The following is a 16,664-nucleotide window of genomic DNA, read 5'->3' as shown; positions in this document are numbered from 1 at the left end:
AGCATGGTACTGGTACAAAAGCAGACACATAGACGGATGGAATTGAATAGAGAACCCAGAAATAAATCCACACACCTACAGCTATTAAATCTTCAACAAAGTTGACAAAAATAAGCACTGGGGCAAGAACTCCCTACTCAATAAATGGTGCTGGGATAGTTGACTAGCCATATGTAGAAGAATGATACTTGATCCTTACTATCAGCATATACAAAAATTAATTCAACATGGATTAAAGATTTAAATATGAGACCTCAAACTGTAAGAGTACTAGAAGAAAACCTAGGAAACACAATTATGGACATCAGCCTTTGGAAATAATTTATGACTAGGTCCTTAAAAGCAATTGAAACAAACCCAAAAATTGACAAGTGTAACCTAGTTAAACTAAAAAACTTCTACACAGCAAAAGAAACTATCAACAGAGCAAACAGCTTACAGAATGGGAGAAAATATTTGCAAACTATGCATCTGACAAAAGTCTAAAATTCTAAAGAATCTATACAGAACTTAATTGAGCAAGCAAAAAAAAAAACCCCTATTAAAAAATGAGCAAAAGACATGAACAGAACTTATCAAAAGAAAACACACAAGCGGCCAACAAACGGGAAAAAATGTTCAACATCAATAATAATCAGAGAAACGCAAATCAAAAACACAATAAGATACCACCTCACACCAGTCAGAATGACTATTACTAAAAAGTCAAAAAATAGATGCTGGCAAAACTTTGGCGAAAAGGAAATGCTTATACACTGTGAGTGGGACTGTAAATTAGTTCAGCCACTGTAGAAAGCAGTTTGGAGACTTCTCAAAGAACTTAGAACTACCCTTTGATGATTAATCCCATCACTTCATATATATCCAAAAGAAAATAAATTATTCTCCCAAAAGACACATACTCCTGTATGTTCATCACAGTACTATTCACAATAGCAAAGACATGAAATCAACCTAGGTGCCCATCAGTGGTGGATTTGATAAAGGAAATGTGGTATATACACACTATAAAATACCACACAGCCATAAAAAGAATGAAACGATGTCCTTTGCAACAACATGCATGCAACTGGAGGCCATTATCCTAAGTGAATTAGTTCAGGAACAGAAAACCAAATACCGCATGCCCTCACTTATAAGTGGGAGCTAAACACTGGGTACTTATGGACATAAATATGGCAATAATAGACGCTGGGGACTAGTGGAGGTGGGAGGGAGGGATGGGGGTAAGGGCTGAAAAACGATTGGGTACTATGCTCAGTACCTGGATGATAGGATCAATCATACCCCAAACCTCAGCATCATGCAATATGCCCATGTAACAAATGTGCGTATGTCCCTGAACTAAAAATAAAATTTGAAATTATTTTTAAAATTAAAAAAATCCAAGGCAATTGTTTTTAAAACAGGTCTCCCCTAGAGCATACCAAATGCTTTGCCACAGAATTATGTAATTATGCCATGAACTCAATTTTATGAGCAAATAAGGTAAGTATAATTTCAATCCAGTAACCAGCAAATCATTTGTTGACTTTTGGAATATGCTATGTTATGTTTCATAGCGTGTCTTCCTAGTTATATTTTACAGATATTGGTATTTTTGTTTGTATTTACCGATTATATACCAGTTGGACAGTGGAAGGGAAAGAACCTAAAATGATAAATCACCTGCAGATAGAAAAATGAGTAAATAATTTTCACCTAAATCAAATGTGTGCCATTTTCCCTTTCTGGGTTTTTTGCTTTCAATTAATACTAAATTTAGTTTTGTACACATAGCCATTAGGAGGAAGAAAAGCCAACCTGTATCTTTATTATAGCCAGTTCACTAACAATTAATTATATGTATTTAAAAGTTGGATTTTATCTGAGCTTTGGTTTACCTGTTACTTACTTTTTAAAAATACATGGGTGTTCATACACCGTATATTTTCTTTTGTATAACAGTTTGAAAGAGTTTTCCTGATTGCAGTGAAGTTAATGTTTCCCCCTTTTTTAGTCATTAACAGTCAAATGAATAGTTAAATATATTAAAGATACAGAAATAGAAAATTTACAAGATGGATTAAATAAACACTATTATAGGAGTTACTATGACAAACTGTTTTGAAACTTACTTTCAAGTTATAAATAAAATTATTAAAGATAAAATTCCAACCTGTTCTCTCACGTGGAGTTTAAATCACAGGTCGCAAACTTAGGATTTAGGCTCTCTAAAGAACGAATGTAAAGGGGAAGAAAGCTGTCTGTATTCCAAAAACAAAAGGTTATATAAATTGCCAAATTAAGAAGGTTTTTTCACCTCTACCTTATGCTGAGTAAAGAAGGTAAGTATACTAAGCAGCTGCTTTTAATGCCTTTTATTTAAACAAAACAACAAAATCCATAGACTTCTGGAATACCAGCAAATTGTATGTGTTTTCAGTTAGTCATCATGTTATATTAACAGTTCATTAAACAAATGACAATTTGTAAATTCAGTCCACAGAATAGCATACTGAAAGGCTACACATGTGGAATTACTAGATAAAAGGGAACATCACTGCCCTTCTAAATTCTAGGAAGTTCATTGCATTCATTATTCACCTTTAAATTCAAAATTGGAATTTGATGATGATTGCAAATGCAGCTGAGGGCCATAAACTAAAACAATTTACTGGGTGTGAAAAAGGGGGCTGGGAAAAGCCGTGGGCTAACCATCCTGTTAACAAGGAGTGTCTCCTCATCAAGGTGGCAGCCACCAGAACGAGGTGCAGCCTCCTACCCTACAAATAGCCAGGGCCCATGCAAATGAAAAGTGAACCTTTGAGATGAGTCTGGATAATAATGCATTGGAGATTTCCTGTTAAACTAGCACTCTTAAGAACATAGTCGCATTTTATTTCAATCATAGTATAAAACTCACTGGTTTATTCAATTTTATTATATTTTAGATGTTGGTATTAAACCAAGCAAGATTCTTTTTAAGTTTTCTATTTCCCCTTTCTAAAAGCTCTATATCGGGTTCTTCAATTACATTCTCAAATTATGCAAATACTACATGTTTTCTGACAAATACCGTATTTTGGTAATGTTAGGCTGGAAGTAAACTAGAGTCTTTCTGCAACTTTGACTTCTCCAATGTTTGGATGATGGGACACATCACCCTGGGAACTGTCTCAAAGCACTACCACATCTTAGGGCCCTACGCTCACTCCCCAAAGGCAGATCCGCCTCCAAACTCCAAATCCTCATGGTCTCAGGCATCCCTTTTAAACACGGGCACAATCGTCACCTCTTTGAAATGAGAGCATGCTTGATTATTCCTGGCCTCCAGTTGCTGGCCTTCATCCGGTGTTGGGGTGGGGGAGCCTGTCGGTTCCTGAAGAATAGCTCGGGGATAACTAAGACAAAAGACCCTGAGGAGATCTGCCTCAACCGTGGCAAGCTGGGTCTTCCACGTCACCAAGTGCCATTTTCACCGTGCCTGTATGGTCCGCTGTTCATCCTGTTAGCGGACCCCGAAATCAGGCAGGAAAGTAAAGCTCAGTGGGAGGGCCTCGGATCAAGACAATCCCACGAAGATGGACTCGAGTTGATTAACGCGAGTGAACCTCTGAGGACCAGAATCCAGACTAGCAATTCTCCATCCCGGCTACTCGTTAGATGCCCGGACCGACCCCTAGACCAATTCAATCAGAACACTCGGAGGGGCTTGTAAAATCTCCCGGGGAGATTCCGGTACGAAAGCCAAAGACTCAGATGGGCGTTCTCCACCCGCCTGCAGCGGCCAGCGCGGGTCCCTTTTAGGGAATTGAATGGAGGCCCCGGGCCTCCTCCTCTAGTATCCCAATGTGACCGATGGCCAGCTCACAAACGCGCACTGGGTGCGGCCGAGCCAGGGCGCAGTGGAGCGGAGACCCCGGCCGCTTTCGGCTGGGAAAGAGGAGCCACGGCCCGGAGAGGCTTCAGTGCCGGGCTGCGGCTGCGGGGGTCCTCGCAATTACTGGACTCAACCGCGCGCGCCCCCTACCGGTCCTGCAAAGGAGCCGCAGCCGCCTCGGGAGGCCACAGGTGAAGCGAAGGGTGTGTGTTACTTCAGTGGCCCTGTAAGCCACGCCCAGATTCTCTCCCATTTTCCCACTTCTCATGGCTTTGCATGCTGTCCCATGTTACGTTAGCCTGTATTGAATGTCTCTTTTTCTACATTTAGAAAACAATTTGTTGATGCTGCACGACATGAAAAAGTACTGTAACTCCCTGAATGTGCATGTCTTTCAGATAGGTAACAAATTACATTGGGCCATTGTTCAACTTTATTAATATTTGTTAAAACATAATTTGTATGTATTTTTGCCTATCAAATTGGCGATATTTGTATGTATGTATGTATGTATTTTTTGCGACAAAGTTTCGCGCTTGTTGCCCAGGCTGTAGTGCAGTGGTGCAATCTCGGCTCACTGTAACCTCTGCCTCCTGGGTTCAAGTGATTCTCCTGTCTCAGCCTCCCGAGTAGTTGGAATTACAGGCGCGCGCCGCCACGACCGGCTAATTTTGTATTTTTAGTAGAGACGGGGTTTCACCCTGTTGGCCAGGCTGGTCTCGAACTCCTGACCTCAAGTGATCTGCCCGCCTCGCCCCCCCAAAGTGCTGGGATTACAGGCGTGAAGCACCGCGCCCAGCCATGTTTTTAAGTGAGACTCTTAATGCTTGTGAAAATAATGAGAGACTTTTTCATATAGTTTTTTGTTTGTTTTTTGAGATGGAGTTTTGCTCTGGTTGCCCAGGCTGAGTACAATGGCGTGATCTTGGCTCACCGCAACCTCCACCGCCTGGGTTCCAGCGATTCTCCTGCCTCAGCCTCCCGAGTAGCTGGGACTACAGGCGCCCGCCACTACGCCCGGCTAATTTTTTGTATTTTTAGTACAGACGGGGTTTCACCGTGTTAGCCAGGATGGTCTCGATCTCCTGACCTCGTGATCCGCCCGCCCGGGCCTCCCAAGGTGCATATACATTTTTAAAATGTTGTGTATCAGCCTTAAAAATGCTCATATGGAAACAAATAATTGGTGGCAGCCTCTTCAATGCAATATTTTGCAGCCATAAAAATGCTTTTCAAATAATATTTTATTTCAAATCACTGCATGTTAACCACTATGTATATTCTGGGTTAATGGAAATTTCATTGCATATCTGTGCTGTTTAAAGAATAACACCCTTTCTTCCCCTCCCAAGTTCTGTATCATCAAATATAGTCAGGCAGATGTGGGTCAAAATATCACCTTCGTTACCGATAAAATAGTTTAGAGAAAATGGTGTTGATCTGCAGCTAAGTAGACTGCAATAATTTGCTCAGGAATTTGGCATAATTAGTCTGTCATCATACACAACCTTGGCCTCCCCACACAAGTATACAGTCCCCTTATTCTATGGAAGACAGCTGACTAGAACATAAATCTTGCAAGCAGAGAGCCTTGAAAGAGAGAGCCCAGAAGGAGCTGAGCTATGAGTCATCTGCCTCTCTTCTCCACAGAGGAGAAATTGTAGCAATAAAGCTCCAGGTCAGGGGCATTATGTGTAGAATTTCCTCCACAAGGAAATATGAAGCCAGGGAAGGCAATTATATCCTCATATGTCTCCAGAAGAAGAAGAAAATCTGAACAAACCACTAACCATTAAAGAGAGCACAAAATAAATTTTACTGAACCTTCAGGGAATGCATTATCCCAACATATGTAAAATGCTTCAACAAATAGCTAATTAGAATAGGCTTCCCAGCTCATTCTATGATGGTAGTATAACCTTGACACCAAAACTGGACAAAGAGTATTAAAAAAAAAAATCAGCAGAATTACTAATGAACATGGTCATAAAAATCTGAGTAAATGTTACATTTACTCGGTAATATAATGTGACCAGATTTATAATATATAATAATTGATAAGTAATGTCATATTATGTTACTATGTATTAATATTCATTACCATGTATAAATTATAGTAATTAGTAATATTTATTTATCATTTGTATATTACTTGTATAAGTAATAAATTTCTTATATTTTTATTATTTATATATTATACAAGTAACATTCTTGTATTTTATATATATATACACACATACACACAAGTGTTATATCATAACCAAGTTTGACTTATCCAAGAAATGCCTCACGCTCAATAATCTATTAATGTGGCCGGACATGGTGGCTTACACCTGTAATCTCAGCACTTTGGGAGGCTGAGGCAGGTGGATCACCTGAGGTCAGGAGTTCGAGACCAGCCTGGCTAACATGGGGAAACCCCATCTCTACTAAAAATACAAAATTAGCCCAGCATAGTGGCATGCACCTGTAGTCCCAGCTACTCAGGAGGCTGAGGCAGGAGAATCACTTGAACCTGGAAGGTGGAGGTTGCAGTGAGCCAAGATTGCACCACTGCACTCCAGTCTGGGCAACAGAACAAGACTTTGTCTCACCAAAAAAAAAAAAGAGAGAATCTATTAATGTAATGTACCACACCAGTGATTAAAGGAACAAGACAAAGATAGCTGGTATTATCTCTACTATTCCACTTTGTACTAAAGGGTTTAAAAAATGCAATAAGACACTAAAATAAGTAAGTCATACAATTGGAAACAACTGTCAATACTTAGAATATTGTCTTTATAGAAAGTCTAGGAGAATGTATAAAGTTATTAGAACTAATAAGAGAACCTAGTCAGATTGCTACATACAAGACCAACATACAAAAATTAGTAGTAGTTTCTATATGCCAATATTTTAAAAACTAAAAAAAGATACTATTCTCCATAGCAAAAGAAATATGCCATGTTATTAAATAGAAAGACTCAACACCATGGGTATATCACTTCTTTCCCAAATAAAGTTACAAATTTAATTTAATTCTAACTGAAATCCAAGCAAGATACTTTGTGTAACTTGATATACTTATCCTAAGATTGATCTGGCTATGTAAAGAACTGAGAATAACCACCATAGTTTTGAAGAAAAGGATAAAGTGAGAGGACTTTCTCTACTACATATCCAGATTTATTACAAAGTTATAATCATTAAAACATGTGGTATTGATACAAACTTAGATAAAAAGGAATAGAACTGAAAGTTCAGAAACATCTCCACACATATATGAACTATGATTGAAGCAGCATTAGAAATCAATGAATAATTTACTATTGAATAATAAATTGCTGGAGACAATTGACTAGGCATATGAGAAAATAAATTAGATCCTTACTTCACAGCATACACAAAATCATTTCCATGTGGATTAAAAACCTAATTGTGAAAAGCAAAGCATAGCATTTTTTAGAATTTATGGTTTCCTTACACTCTGCATACACCTTTGTAAATAAGCACTCTGTTTTTGTTTTTTTGTTTTGTTTTTTTCTAGGACGGGGTTTCACTCTTGTTGCCCAGGCTGGAGTACAATGGCGTGATTTCTGCTCACTGCAAACTCTGCCTCACGGGTTCAGGCGATTCTCCTGCCTCAGCCTCCCGAGTAGCTGGGATTACAGCAGTGTGCCACCATGCCCAGCTAATTTTTGCATTTTTAATGGAGACAGAGTTTCACCATGATGGTCAGACTGGTCTCAAACTCCTGACCTTAGGTGATCCAACTGCCCTGGCCTCCCAAAGTGCTGGGATTGCAGGCATGAGCCACCACGCCTGGCCAGCACTCTGTTAAAGTTTCCTCAAATTACTCAATTTGAGTGGATTATCTCTTTCTTGTAGGACTCTGATACAGAAGTAAATGTAGAAGAATTTCTTAAGGCACAAAAAGCAAAAAAACCATAAAATTGAAATATGGCAAAAAACATGGAAATAGAAGATTACAAACCTAAATACTTTGACTCAGCCATAGTAAAAACAGTTAAGACCATAAACTACACATTTTGAGAAACTTTGAGTGGAGATAATATGGACACTGATTATGGGTTTTTTTTTGTTTTTTGTTTTTGTTTTTGTTTTTGTTTTTGAGATGGAATTTCACTCTTGTTGCCCAGGCTGGAGTGCATTGGTGCGATCTCCGCTCACTGCAACCTCCGCCTCCTGAGTTCAAGCAATTCTGCCTCAGACTCCCAAGTAGCTGGGACTACAGGCATGGACCACCGCTCCTGGCTAATTTTTTTATTTTTATTTTTAGTAGAGATGGGGTTTCTCCATGTTGGCCGGGCTGGTCTTGAACTCCTGACCTCAGGTGATCCACCCACCTTGGCCTCCCAAAGTGCTGGGATTACAGGCGTGAGCCACTACGCCTGGCCTGGACACAGATTATCTTAATAACCTTCAACACTTAAAGTTTTATGAAATATTTTTTTAGGGCTGGACATCGTGGCGAAACCCCATCTCTACTAAAAATACAAAATTAGCTGGGCATGGTGGCGCATGCCTGTAATCCCACCTACTAGGGAGGCTGAGGGAGGAGAACCACTTTGAACCAGGGAGGCAGAGGTTGCAGTGAGCCGAGATTGTGCCATGGGCAACAAGAGCGAAACTCTGTCTCAAAAAAATAATAATATATATATATATTCTAATTGATACGTAATATATGTAGATATTTTCAAGGTATATGTGATAATTTAATACATTCATATAATTTGTAAAGATCAATTCAGTGAAACTGTGATAGCCATAAATGTAAATATTTGCCTTTTCCTCATGCTAGAAACATTCAAATTATTCTCTTCTAGTTATTTTGAAATATACAATAGATTATTGTAAACTATAGTCACCCTACTGATCTATCAAACACTAGGCCTTATTTCTTCTATCAAACTGTTTATTTGTACCTATTAATCAACGTCTCCTCATGATCTCTTTACCCCTACCCTTCCTGACCTCTGGTAACCACCAATCTACTCTCTATCTTCATCTACTTTTTAGCTCCCACATATGAGTGAGAACATATGATATTTATCTTTTTGTGCCTGGCTTATATCACTCAACAAATGACGTCTAATTCCATCCATGTTGCTACAAATGACAGGATTTTATTCTTTCTTATGGCTGAATAATATTCCATTGTGTATATATGATATTTTCTTTATCCATTCATCTGTTGATAGATACTTAGGCCAATCCCATATTTTGGCTTTTGTGAACAGTGCTTCAATAAACATGGAGTGTAGATATTTCTTTAATATAGTGATTTTCTTTATTTTGGATATATACCAGTAGTGGAATTCCTGAACCATATACTAGTTCTATTTTTACTTTCTTTGTGGTGACTCCAATACAGTTTTCATAGTGGCCATACTAATTTACATTTCCATCAACAGTATCGCAGAACCACTTTCTTCACATCCTCGCCAGCATCCGTGATTCCTGGTCTTTTTAATGAAAGCCATTTTAACTGGCATAAAATGATATCTCATTGTGATTTGATCTGCATTTCTCAGATGATTAGTGATGGTGAGCATTTTTTTTATATACCTCTTGGCCATTTTATGTCTTGTTTTGTGAAATGTCTATTCAGATCTTTTGCAAATCAGATTTTTTTTTTGCCTTTTAAGTTGTTTGAGCTCCTTACATATTCTGGTTAATTCGTTGTCAGATGGGTAGTTTGCAAATATTTTCTCACATTCTGTGTGGGCTGTCTCTTCACTTTGTTGATTGCTTCCTTTGCCGTGTGGAAGCTTTTTAGCTTGATGTAATCCCATTTGTCTATTTTTGCTTTCGTTGCCTGTACTTTTGAGGTCTTACACAAAAAAACTTTGCCCAGACCAATGTACTAAAGTGTTTCCCCAATGTTTTCTTCTAGTAGTTACATAGCTTCTGGTCTTAGATTTAAGTATGTAATCCATTTTGATTTGATTTTTGCATATGGTGAGAGATAGGTGTCTAGTTTCATTCTTCTGCATATGGTTATCCAGTTTTCTCAGCACCATTTATTAAAGAGACTGTCTTTTCCCCATTGTATGTTCTTGGTGCCATTGTTGAAAATGAGATGGCTGTAAATGAGTGGATTTATATCTGGGTTTTGTATTCTGTTCCATTGGTCTATGTGTCTGTTTTTCTGCCAGTATCATGTTGATTTGGTTACTATAACTTTGTAGTATATTTTGGAGTCAGGAAGGATGATGCCTCCAGCTTTGGTCTTTATGCTCAGGATTGCTTTGGCTATTCAGGGTCTTCTGTGGTTCCATATAAATTATAGGATTGGATTTTTTTTCCTTTCTGTGAAGAATGTCATTGGTATTTTCATAGGGATTGAATTGAATCTGTAAATTGCTTTGGGTAGTATTGTCATTTTTAACAATACTGATTCTTCCAATCAATGAACATAGAATATCTTTCCACTTTTTGTGTCCTCTTCAATTTTTTTCATCAGTGTTTTCTAGTTTTTCTTATATAGATCTTTCACTTCTTTGGTTAAATTGAATCCTAGCTATTTTATATTCTTTGCAGCTATTCTAAGTGGGATTGCTTTCTTGATTTTTTTTTCAGATTGTTCACTGTTGGCGTATATAAATGCTACTGATTTTTGTATGTTGATATTGAATCTTGAAACTTTACTGAATGTATTAGTTCTAACAATTTTTTTAGTGGAGTCTTTAGATTTTTCTAAGTGTAAAATAATATCGCCTGTGAACAAGCCTAATTTGACTGCTTCCTTGCCAATTTGGACACCCTTTACTTCTTCCTCTTGCCTAATTATGTGGGCAGGACTTCCAGCATTATGTTGAATAAAAGTGGTGAGAGTGGACATCTTTGTTTTGTTCCAGATCTTAGAGGAAATGCTTTCCAATTTTCCCTGTTCAGTATAATGTTAGCTGTAGATTATCATATATGACCTTTATTATTTTGAGGTATGTTCCTTTGTTGAGGGTTGATATCATAAACGGATGTTGGATTTTTTTTTTTTTGATACAGCGTTGGTCTCACTCTGTCACCCAGGCCAGAGAGTACAGTGGCAGAATCATGGCTTACCTGAGACCTCCCAGGCTCAGGTGATTCTCCCATCTCACCTTCCTAAGTAGCTGGGACCACAGGCATGTGCCAACACACCAGCTAATTTGGGATGTTGAATTTTATTGAATTTTTTTCAACATCTATAGAAATGATGATATAACTTTTGTTATTGGTTCTATTAATGTGATGTATCATGTTTATTGATTTTCATATGTTGAATGAACCATCTTGGCATCCCTGGGATGAATCACACTTGATCATAGTAAATAATCTTCCTAATGTGTTGATGAATTCATTTTGCTAGTATTTTGTTGAGGATTTCTGCATCTACGTTCATCAGAGATATTAGCCTGCAGTTTTCTTTTTTTGCTGTGTCCTTCTCTGATTTTGGTATCAGGGTAACACTGGCCTCATAAAATGAGTTTGGGGGAATTCCCTCTTCAGTTTTTTTGAGGAGTTTGAGTATAATTGGCATTAGTTCTTTTTTAAATGTTTGGTAGAATTTAGAAGTGAAGCCATTAGGCCTGGGCTTTTCTTGGATGGAGACTTTTTATTACAGATTTGATGTCATTTCTCATTACTGGTTTGTTGAAGTGTTCTATTTCTTCACAGTTTAATCTTGGTAGGTTACATGCGTCCAGAAATTCATCCATTTCCTCTAGGTTTTCCAATTTGTTGATGTATTGTTGTTCTTAACAGTCTCTAATGATTCTTTGTATTTATGTGGTCTCAGTTGTTATATCTCCTTATTTGATTCTGATTTTACTTATTTGAGTTTTCTTTTTTTTTTCTTAGTCTAGACAAATGTTTGTTGATTTATCTTTTCAAAGCAACTTTTTGCATTATTGTTTCCTGTATTCTTTTTTAGCCTCAATTTCATTTATTTCTGCTCTGATATTTCTTATTTCTTTTCTTCTACTAATTTTAATTTGGTTTGTTCTTCCTTTTCTATTTCCTTGAGGTACATCATTAGTTTATTTGAAATCTTCCTACTTTTTATATAGGCCTGTATTGCTACAAACTTCCCTCTTAATACTGCTTTTGCTGTATCCCATAGATTGTGGTATGTTGTATTTCCATTTTCATTTGTTTCAAGAAATTTTTAAATTTCCTTTATTTCTTCATTGACACAATGGTCATTCATGAGCATGTTGTTTAATTTCCATGTGTCTGTGTAGTTTCCAAGGTTCCTCTTGTTATTGATTTCCTGTTTTATTCCATTGTTGTCAGAAAACATACGTGATGTGAGTGCCAATTTTTTTGAATTTGTTGAGACCAGTTTTGTGTCCTAAAATATTGTCTGTTCTGCGGGATGTCCCAAGTGCTAATGAAAAGAATGTGTATTGTGCAGCAATTAGGTGAAGTGTTCTGTAAATGTCAATTAGGCCTATTTGGACTAGTGTGTAATTTAACTCCAGTGTTTCTTTGTTGATTTTTTGACTGGATGATCTATTCATTATTGAGAGTGTGGTGTTGAAATTCCCTACTATTATTGTATTTCAGTCTGTTGCCAGACAAATTAGAACGCTTTTATTGTATTTCAGTCTGTTGCTAGATAAATTAGACGAATTAGAGTGCCTTTATATGTTATTTACTCCTTTTCTCTTGCCACTTTTAGAATCCTCTCTTTGTCCTTGACCTTTGTTTGATTATTATATGCCTTAAGGTAGCCTTATTTGGGTTGAATCTGTTTGGTATTGTCTGACCTTCCTGTATCTGGATATTTAGCTCTTAAACTGGAGAGTATTCTGTTATTATTTCTTTGAATAAAATTCCTACCTCTTGCTCTAGATCAGCTCCCTCTTGGACATCAATAATTCTTGGATTTGGTATTTTGAGGTAACTTTTTGTATCTTGTAGGCGATTTTCATTGCTTTTTATTCTTTTCTCTTTTTTGAGTACTTTCTTCTTTTCTTTTCCTTCCTTCCCTCCTTCCTTCCTTCCTTTCTTTCTTCCTTCCTCCCTCTCTCTCTCTCTTTCTTTCTCTCTCTCTCTTTTTTTTTTTTTCAAGGTCTCATTCTGCCACCAAGTACAGAATGCCAGCATGACCTTGGCTCAGCTTAACTGCAGCCTCAACCTCCTGGGCTCAAGTGATTCTCCCACCTCAGCCTTCCAAGTGGCTGGGGCCACAGGCACACATCACCATGCCTGGCTAATTTTTTTATTTTTTGTAGAGATGAGGGCTTACTATGTTGCCTAGGCTGGTCTTGAACTCCTGGCCTCAAGCAATCCCCCTGCCTCTGCCTCCCAAAAGTGCTGGGATTACAAGTGTGAGCCACTGCCTGGCCTTCTTTGAGTATTTTCAAATGGCCTGTCTTTGAGCTCACTTATTCTTTCCTCTGCTTGATCTGTTCTACTGTTGAGAGCCTCTAGTGAATTTTTCTGTTCAGTAAATGTATTTCTCAGTTCCAAAATTTCTTTTTTTTTTCTTTTTTTATTTTTTTTTGAGACGAAATCTCTCTCTGTCTCCCAGGCTGGAGTGCAGTGGCGTAACCTCAGCTCACTACAACCTCCGCCTCCCGGAGTTATCTACAGTTATCTGCCTCAGCCTCCCAAGTAGCTGGAATTACAGGCACCCACTACCACGCCCGGCTAATTTTTGTATGTTTAGTAGAGACAAGATTTCACTATCTTGACCAGGCTGATCTTGAACTCCTCACCTCGTGATCCACCCGTCTCGGCCTCCCAAAGTGCTGGGATTACAGGCATGAACCACCGTGCCCAGCCTCTCAGTTCCAACATTTGTTTGATTTTTTAAATTATCCAATCTCTGTTAAATTTTTCTGATAATTTTCTGAATCGCTTTTTTGTGTTATTTTTGAGATCACTGTTTTTTTTGTGTGTTATTTTTGAGATCACTGCCTTAAAATGGCAGTTTTAAGGAAGCGGTGACTCATGCCTATAATCCCAGCACTTTGGGAGGCTGAGATGGGCAGATCACTTAAGGCCAGGAGTTCGAGACCAGCCTGGCCAATTCAATGAAACCCTGTCTCTACTAAAAATACAAAAATTAGCTAGATATGGTGGTGCATGCCTGTAATCCCAGCTACTGGGGAAACTGAGGCACAAGAATTGCTTGAACCCAGGAGGCAGAGGTTGCAGTGAGCCGGCATAGTGCCACTGCACTCCAGCCTGGGTGATAAAGCAAGACTGTCTCAAAAAACAAAACAAAACAAAACAAACCTGTCATTTTAAATTCTTGGTCAGAGAGTTCACATATTACCATCTTGTTGGGGTCATCCACCAATTCCTTGCTTTGTCTGTTTGGGGACATCATGGATCCCTGTTTGCTGTTATTTCTTATGGATGTACATATGTACATTGAAAGATCAGTTATTTATTCCAGTCTTCTTTGGCTGGCTTGTTTGGGTTTCTACTGGATGTGTTTGCTTAGAGATTCTTTGTAATTTACTTTTACTTGTTGATTCTTTTTTTTTTTTTTCTCCACTCAGTCATTACATCCTTTGTAGCACTATGCAGAACCTTAAGCCTAGGTTTGCCTTGGTTCTAGTAAATAGTCAAGTACCCATTCTGGATGGGGTACATCCCAAAGGGGATATCTTGGTAGTGTGAGAAGGCTAGGTAGGAGTTCATGTCCAGGTGACCTGTGGAACGAACATCCTACAGCATGGTGCTGCTGAATAGCCACTCTGATGTGGTGTCTCCTTTGGCCAAGTTACAAAGCAGAGTTTCAGGGCTGGGGATGGTAGATTTGCCTCCTCTTTTTGGCTGTTGTCAGGGATATTTCTCCCTATAGGCGCTCCCAGTACTTCCCATGGGTTGAGGCAGGGACAGGTCTCCTGCCAGGGAATCCAAGTTGGCAGGGAAGCCAGCTGTCCACCTTGATCTCACTTTCCCACTCTAGAAACTATGAGTTACAGTAAAAAATTTTATGCTTGGTGCCAGGCAGATTGGAGAAAGGGGCATCTTGGATATGGATATCTAATTCTCTTATTGTCTGCTTAGAATTTTTTCACCCTTGTGGTCTTAGGAACTATTTCCTCCTCATATTTGACTTCTGGGATATTGCTGGTAATAATCGTGGCCCTGTATATTTGTTTTTGGCTTCTGCTGGTGGGAGGAGAGAAGACAGCTTGCTTTTGTGGTGTCAGTTTTGGAACTAGAAATCTCCTGAATCAATATTCAATCAAATCTTATCAAGCATTTTTAACAGAATCTTAGAGCAGAATAATTTCTTTTTTTTTGAGACAGAGTCTCGCTCTGTTGCCCAGGCTGGAGCACAATGGCGCCATCTCGGCTCACTGCAAGCTCTGCCTCCCGGGTGCATGCCATTCTCCTGCCTCAGCCTCCCGAGTAGCTGGGACTACAGGCACCCGCCACTATGCCTGGCTAATTTTTTGTGTTTTTAGTAGAGACGTGGTTTCACTGTGTTAGCCAGGATGGTCTCGATCTCCAGACCTCGTGATCCGCCTGCCTCGGCCTCCCAAAGTGCTGGGATTACAGGTGTGAGCCACCGCGCCCAGCTGAGCAGAATAACTTCTTAACTACCCCAGATGAAAAACACTTTAGGACATTTTAACTCAAATTACCTTAAAATTTTTTCTATTTTGAAATAATTTTAGACTTACAGAAAAGTTGCAATAATAGTAAAGAAAGTTCCTTTCTACCCTTCATCTATCTTCAAAAATATCAACATTTTTCATAGTCATAGTGCAATTACCAAAATTAAAAAGTTTACAGGCTCACACCTGTAATCCCAGCACTTTGGGAGGCTGAGGTGGGTGGATCACGAGGTCAGGAGATCGAGACCACCCTGGCCAACATGGTGAAACCTCGTCTCTACTAAAAACACAAAAACTAGCTGGGTGTGGTGGCGTGCGCCTGTAGTCCCAGCTACTCGGGAGGCTGAGGCAGGAGAATCACGTGAACCAGAGAGTCAGAGGTTGCAGTGAGCCAAGATAGCACCACTGCACTCTAGCCTGGTGACAGAGTGAGACTGTCCCCACAAAAAAAAAAAAAGAAAGAAAATTTACTTGTGTATGTTGACTTTGTATTTATCAATATTACTTAATGTTCTTATTTATTCTAATAATTTACTTGTAGAAGAGCTTGGATTTTCTACATATATAATTATATTATCTGTGACTAATGACCGTTTTATTTCTTCCTTTTAATCCATATACCTTTTCTTTTTGCCTTATGCCACTGGCTAATTACTATCTCAGTACAATGTTAAATAGAAGTAATGATGAGCATAACCTTTTCTAGCTTCCAATCTCAAAAGTTTTCAGTGTTTCACCACTAGATATGATGTTTACTGCAGATTTTTATGGGTACCTTTTAGCAGATTAAAGAAATTCCCATCTATTCCTACTTTGTAAATTATGAAAAATGTTGCAACTTATCAAGTACTTCTACATTTATTGCAATATTTACATGGGTTTTTCTTCTTTAATCTCTTAAGGTGGCAAATTACATTAGTTTTCTATTGTTAAATCCAAACTTGCACTCCTGGGACAAATGCAACTGACTCATGAAGTAGTACGCTTTTTATATATTGATGGCTTTATAATATTTAGAATAATTCCCTAATGTTTAGAATTTTTACATTTTTGTTCTTGAGTAAATTTGGCCTGTAATTTTCTTTTTCATATTGTCCTTGTTAGGCGTTGACATTGAGGTTAGTGCTAGCCTCATAAAACAAGTTGGAAAATGTTCCCTCTTTTTCTACTCTCTGGGAGAGTTTGTGAAATACTGAAACCATGCCAGTTTGACAGGATTTAATATAAGA

At 38.4% G+C, this 16,664-nt stretch overlaps 1 long non-coding RNA gene across 1 annotated transcript in view; it reads right to left on the bottom strand.

Moving 5' to 3' along the window:
• Positions 1-2,345: 2,345 nt before the first annotated feature.
• The window catches only part of LOC101177545, a 45,750-nt gene continuing 31,431 nt past the window's right edge, over positions 2,346-16,664 (bottom strand). The window contains exon 5 of the long non-coding RNA XR_178957.3: positions 2,346-4,209. This is a non-coding gene — a long non-coding RNA (uncharacterized LOC101177545). The remainder of the gene's footprint in view (positions 4,210-16,664) is intronic.

This window comes from Nomascus leucogenys, chromosome 11 (genome assembly GCF_006542625.1).
Source record: "Nomascus leucogenys isolate Asia chromosome 11, Asia_NLE_v1, whole genome shotgun sequence".
Lineage (NCBI taxonomy): Eukaryota > Metazoa > Chordata > Mammalia > Primates > Hylobatidae > Nomascus > Nomascus leucogenys.
Note: the sequence above shows the minus strand (reverse complement) of the source record. Positions and strands in the feature narration are given on the sequence as shown.